We start from the raw sequence: 7,449 nt of genomic DNA, 5'->3' as shown, positions 1-7,449 counted from the left end.
TGACTGCGCGGATATCACATTTTACATAAAATTAAAAATTGACTTTTCAACACCGACCAGAAACAATACAGATTTTTGCTGGAACTATATATATATATATATATATATATATATATATATATATATATATATATATATATATATATATATATATATATTAACGTTTATCGCGTTTTGGAACCAAACTCTTCATATATTTGCTGAGTAAGATGACATGATTGACACTTTTTATAATCGCCCTAGTAGGCCTACTTCATGTAAAAGATAATCGCCGAGCTATTTCGTAGGCTGCTATAGCCTAGGCTAGCCTATATATATATATATATATATATATATATATATATATATATATATATATATATATATATATATATTATATTATATATATTATTAGTTGCCCCCTCATTTTAAGATGGCCCCCCCCCAAAAATAAAATTCTGGCTACGCCCCTGCTGCGGACTCGTAGACTCGGCGAGCACGCGCAATTTAAGTCCACGAGACCGAAAGTCCACATGAAGTGCGCCATTTGGGACAGGGCCCTTGGACTGGAATGCAGCCCAGGCTGCAGTCACACCCTTCTCCTATCATAAGACAATCTCTGGTAGTGGACAATCAATCACGTGACTGGAAAGAAAAGTTTCTTTTTTTTCACGAAAAAAAAAAGAACGGAGCTTCACGAGAATTGCGTTGAGTAGCCTACTCGATACGCGATTTGAAGCTTCAGTGTCATCTGACTAACATCACTATTCTGAACACAGTACAATTTATAGTTGATTCAGTTATATAGAGGTCTGTGTTTTAGCTGAATATTTTGGTGGAGCTTTGCCCTTCCAGACGAGATGCGAGATATTTTTTTTTTTACTGTTAGTAAATCTGCTTAAAAAATCTGTATTGTAAAAACCGCTAGTCTATATAAATAATTGTGACATGATCGTGACTGCCATCGGCAATCTCACCAATCGTTAAGGCCGAACTTCGAACAGACCTAATCCTACTCAAAAATTGTCCACGTTATAAACACGTGTGTGACATGGGATTGTCAACGCACATACCTTAGTGTCATGGTTACCATGTAGCGGCCGATCGCCAACAATGATCAGCGGTTTATGCGTCTTCACGTTTCTCTTCCTGTTTTCCAAATGTTTATGGCTGGGCTGCGCTCCACTCCAAATTCGTATGCCCTTCTTCACATAACTTCCCTACGTCTCCCAATAAATAAATCAGTAAATCAGTTTCTTCTTCTTCTTCTTCTTCTTCCTCCTTGCTTTTTTACGGCGGATCGCAGACAAATATGTGCATTACCGCCACCTATCATGGAAATGGACCATTGACACTTCCTATACTATAACCTCTCAACCAACATAAATTCCCCTTATTTACCCGCACAGAGGCTTCATAGAGTTTCATCCGGCGCTGCGTGTTCAGCTCCTCCGTCCACTCTCAGCTATGGACGCTTGTTTCCGCCACAGAATAAAACATTTTAAAAGACAATTGCGACTTTTTATTTACATCTCGCAATTCTGACTTTATTTCTCAGAATTGCGAGATATAAAGTCAGAATTTAGTGAAATAAAGTCACAATTGCGTGTTATAAAGTCAGAATTGCGTGTTATAAAGTCAGAACTGCGAGATATAAAGTAGCAATTGCGTCTTATAAAGTCAGAATTCTGACTTTTTTTCTCGCAATTGCGACTTTATATCTCGCAGTTCTGACTTATAACACATAATTGCGAGTTTATATCTCGCAATTGACATCTTTTCTCAGAATTGTGAGATATAAACTCACAATTGTGAGATATAAAGTCCAATTCTAAGGGGGAAAAAAGACGGACTTTTTTTTTTTTTTTTACCTCAGAATAGTTTATATCTCACAATTCTGACTTTATAACACGCAATTGCGACTTTATATCATGCAATTCTGACTTTATATCTCACAATTGCGTGTTATAAAGTCAGAACTGCGAGATATAAAGTCAGAATTGCGTGATATAAAGTCGCAATTGCGAGAAAAAAAAGTCAGAATTCTGACTTTATAAGACGCAATTGCGACTTTATTTCACGCAATTCTGACTTTATATCTCGCAATTCTGACTTTATAACACGCAATTCTGACTTTATATCTCGCAGTTCTGAGAAATAAAGTCAGAATTGCGAGATAAACTCGCAATTGTGAGATAAAAAGTCGCAATTATCTTTTAAAATGTTTTATTCTGTGGCGGAAACAAGCTTCAATACTCAGCCCCCATGACAGATAAAATAAAATAAAAAATAAAAATAAAAAAACACCCTCATTTAAATACGCTTATTTAACCCAGTATTTCCCAAATATTCTACCATTAAATTTATTATACTCCTATCTGACTTTAATACATTTTGAATTGTAAACTTAACTCCTATATTATTTAATTCCTCCTTCAACTCTTTACTTTCAACATTATATCTCCTACAGTGCATTACTACATGCTCAACTGTTTCACTAACTTCACATGCCTCACATAAACCTGTTGGATTCTTACCTATTAAATGCAATGTACTATTCAATCTTGTATGCCCCAATCTTAATCTTGTAATCATATTCTCCTCCTACTCCTACCTGATATTCTTCCTTTACCCACTATTGACTGTATTTGATGCATATGTCTACCTTTTATTTCATTATCCCAATATTGCTGCCATATTTTCAGAATATTCTTTTTAATAATTGACTTAATTTCTGACCTACTAAATAAAATCTGTATATCTACTATTTCTCGTTCTATTGCCTTTTTTGCTAATGCATCAGCCTCCTCATTACCTCTCAACCCAATATGAGCTGGAACCCACAAAAACTGTACCTCTAAACTAGCTTGTTTGATTGAATATAATTCTTGAATTATCTCTATTACCATATCCTGTCTTGTTTCTGACTTCATCTCCTTCAAACTTATTAGAGCTGAACTACAATCTGAACATATTACTGCCTTGGATATGTTAACTTCCCTAATCCACCTTATTGCCATAATTATTGCAAACATCTCTCCAGTATACACCGATAAACAATCTGATATCCTTTTATTCTTATACACTTTAACCTTTGGAATAATGAATGCAGAACCCACATGATCAGTTTTTGAATCTTTTGATGCATCTGTAAAAATGTGCATATATTCCCCATATCTTGACCCAATATACTCCCTTACATTATATACTTCTGTTTCATATGAACCTTCCTTTTGTCTTTTTTCTAATAAACTTAAATCTACTTCTGGTTGGGGCATAACCCATAATGGTACTGGAGATAAAGGAATTATTGGAGCATATCCAACCTCCTCCAATCTCATATCTCTAACTAATTTCCTCACACTCCATCCAAAACTATTACACTCTCTCTTCTCATGTTCCCAACTAGGACTCATTACTTTTCTTGTTGGATGATCCTCTCTCTGTCCTCTCAAATTTGCCCAGTAAGATGCCATTAATTGCTGTCTTCTTATCTGCAAAGGCATTTCACCCATCTCTACTTGAAGAGCCGAAATTGGAGAAGTTGGATATGCTCCGCAGCAAATTCTTAGTGCTTGAGATTGAATTCTTTCTATTTTAATTAAATGAGATTTTTATTTGCAGAACCATATACAACCATAATCCATTATAGATCTTATCATAGATATATATATAGTTTTTAAAGCCAATCTATCTGCTCCCCATTCCTGACCTGAAATACATCTCATTACATTCACAACTCGCTTACATCTTCCCACCATTTTTTCAATATGCTCTCTCCAATTTAATCTATTATCAAACCAAACTCCTAGAAATCTTACTGTACTTACACGCTCTAATTCTTTTTTGTATAATTTAACATCTTAACATCCATATTCCTCCTCATTTTAGTAAAAACTATTATTTTTGTCTTTTCCACTGAAAACTTAAAACCATTTTCCCCTGACCACTTTTCTACTTCATTTAGCGCACATTGCATTTTCTTTATGTTATACTCTATATTCTTTCCTCTAAACCAGATAGCCCCATCATCAGCAAACAATGATTTCCCCATACTTCTATCAATCCTTGAAAAAACATCATTAATCATGATAATAAATAAAAGACTTTATCTTTGACTTTGGACAATAAAAGACTTTGGACTTATTACACTGCCCTGAGGTGTACCATTATCAATTATTCCACTTGAAGATATAGCTCCACCCACCTTTACTCTAACACTTCTTCCAATTAAAAACTCTTTAATCCAATTATACATTCTTCCTTTTATACTCATCTTCTGTAACTTTATTAGTAACCCCTCTTTCCACAACATATCATAGGCCTTTTCTATATCAAAGAAAACAGCAATGACACTTTCCTTATTTATAAATGCCTTCCTTATTTCATCTTCTAAAAATACTATTGGATCCATAGTCCCTCTACCACACCTAAACCCACTTTGATAAGAAGAAAACCAGTTCATTTTTTTCCAAATGATAAGTCAATCTATCAGTTACCATTCTCTCCATTACCTTACATAAATGAGAAGTTAAAGCTATTGGACGATAATTTATAGGATTACTTGGATCTTTCCCAGGCTTTTTAATAGGTATAATTAATGCTTCCTTCCAACTTTGGGGAATTATACCTTCCATCCATATTCTATTATAAAATGTTAAAATCACTTCCATAGAAATTTCACTAAAATACACATGGGCTGCGTTCGAAACCGCATACTTCCCTACTATTTAGTATGGGAAAAAGAGTAGGCGAGCGAAAAAGTATGTACGAATCCAAAAGAGTAGGCGAGAATTACCTGGGCGACGTACTAATTATCGCGAGATTCGGACTTAAGTGCGTTCGAATATGCCTACTTTCCTACTATATAGTAGGCGAAAACAGTACGTGAAGGAAGCAGTACGTTCGAAACATCGATATTCATAAAAGAGTAGGCGAGAAGTTCCCGGATGGCTTACTGATTCTGGACAGATTTTTGAGTGCTCAACCGATGGATACTCTTCTATCCCAGGAGGCCACGCGAGAGGATACGTCATAAAAAAGAAGAAGAAGGATAGGTCATACTCGAACGTGACGGAAAGGATGACGGACGAGACTGTTTTCAAATGTGAGTTTTACAAATCAAATGATCGCATGTGTTGAACTACTGTACAGTAAACTGTTGAATTGTTGAAGGTGTAAAGACGCTATATATTTGTGATTTTGCTGTAAATCACATTTTATTATGGGATAGGATGAGCAGCTTACATATAGCTAACAGAGAAGCTCCAGTAAGGACACATACGTCTCCAAAGTGGATTTGCATACATTTTAAACCGTATACATCTTAAATACAATTACTAAATGTCTATTTAATATCTGGCAAGAAACTCTTCTATAAGAATTGCAGATTACTACGTCTAATAGACATGAAATAGGCATCTGAGTGATGTGTGCTATTATGTAGAACCAATCTATAAAGTAACTAAACATAAGTTATCTATTTTATTTGTCCATTAGTACCGTTGATAAATTAAGGAACATTTATGTAGGATAAAAAGTTAAAACAACCTCAACATGTAAATGTAGTGTTGAGCTCATAAATCACAGAGGTATGTGAGTCTCATGAAGCTGAATGCTGCCATCAAAGGCTTTGTGACATTACAGAAATGAATAACAACAACTATTTAAATATTAAGTTGTAGTTTATTTAAATTATTGTAATTTCAAACTGAGCTACTACAGCACTTTTCTGATTCTTGATTTCTGTGCATTTGCTGCACAGCTGTTGTGGTGGAGCAGGACCTGCAAGGAAAGATGATGGCGGCATTTGTGGAAAAAAAGCATTTTTGTCTTCTAAAAATAATGACTGCTTTTGTGTTATGTTTGTGCATTTTTGCAGCATCTGAAATGTCAGCAGACTGGTGTGAGTACTGAGGATGAGGAGCGCAGAGCTGAATCCTGGAGATGGTGCCATGGATGAGACCCTCCATCACTCCACCTGCCCTCATGAGACCCTCCATCACTCCACCTGCCCTTATTGCCTCAGATTGTGAAGCACAACACATCACGCAACAACCTCCGGCACGAGGGAACGGCTCACCTCGGGCGGTCAGCTGATTCATCAGAATAAAGCCGCAGAATAGGAACCGCTGTGTTGAGACGGCAGAAGGATGTGGGGTTCAGCGCCTGTAGCCTACATATATGATTGTAGTTTGAATAAAGCTTTGTTTCATGTGTTGACTTGTATATGCATTTGTTTATTGTGTGATGGTGACTTTGATTCATTCTTTAACTAATTTATTAATATTTCTCATTGTTGTCAGTAAATAAAATACAATTAATTCATGCTTTATTTATTGTTTGAATGAAAATGTAGGTATGTTCGCTATATACACATCTAGAGTGTATTCATGCATAGCTATTTCAAATGACATACATTACATTTTGTTTGTTTTATTGAATTATATCATTTTCAGTAAAAAGTAATATAATTAATTGGTCAGCATTTATCGTTGTTATTATTGTATGTTTTGGGGTGGGATAGCAATGCAATTCGTTCTGGGGTAATATTAATTTTTAATAATGATACTTAAATTTTTCGAGTATAAAATCAACAGTTTTCTCCAATCTTCGCACAGCAGCCCTTTGTGCAGACATTACAAACGCTGAGGAAAACCGTTCTAGGTAGGGCTGTCGAGTTACTGATGTTATGAGGTATATGTGTATATATATCTATCTATCTATAGGCCTATATATATGTATATATATATATATATCATTCATGGGTTTGCAAACATGAGATTTTATACACAGGAAAAAACCTATAAGGTTGAATATCTAAATATATATTTTCTTAAATAATTAATTATATAATACATTTAAAAAATGCATTTTCTGTTATTTATAGGCCTGAGGGATGAAACGAGAGTTAAATTTAACAAGAAAAAGAGGAAAACATAAAGCAGTAAGCCACTTTTGCTTATGGATGAAAATATTTGGATATAAAATAAAGAAATTAACAACATTTAAGAGATGACAATTTTGGGATTTCGTAATAAAAATAAATATCGTTAAGGATAAAACGGTGGGTCACATTAGTAGGGTATAAGAACTTAAATCAACCCTAAATGTACTCACAAAATAAATGGGCAGCAGTTTCTTCAAAAAGTCCACAAAAGGAGCAAGTTTAATCAATATCATGATATTTACAGACAGATTAATTAAACGTGTCGTTCAAATCTTTTAAGTTGTTGCGCTTGTGATAACGCGTCGTAGGTCACATGATAACGTCAACATGGCAGATGTCCGGTTCTCATTCATACTCAACGAGATCTGGCTATAAAGTACCTACTCTTTTAGCGCTCGTTAAGTAAGTACTTATTGAAATTAAGTACCTACTCATTGAGTATGCGGTTTCGAACGCAGCCATGCACTTTCGGTCTTCTTCTTCTTTTTAAAAAATGGTGATCGGCATCCGACGGTGCATTA

At 34.9% G+C, this 7,449-nt stretch overlaps 1 long non-coding RNA gene across 1 annotated transcript; it reads left to right on the top strand.

The window, feature by feature from the left end:
* The first annotated feature begins 4,677 nt into the window (after positions 1-4,677).
* On the top strand, positions 4,678-6,198 carry LOC311084361. The gene is made up of 2 exons (XR_014606494.1): positions 4,678-5,086; positions 5,861-6,198. It is a non-coding gene; the product is annotated as an uncharacterized lncRNA (long non-coding RNA).
* Positions 6,199-7,449: the final 1,251 nt, after the last annotated feature.

This window comes from Abramis brama (assembly GCF_963993115.1).
Source record: "Abramis brama genome assembly, chromosome: 6".
NCBI lineage: Eukaryota > Metazoa > Chordata > Actinopteri > Cypriniformes > Leuciscidae > Abramis > Abramis brama.
Note: the sequence above shows the minus strand (reverse complement) of the source record. Positions and strands in the feature narration are given on the sequence as shown.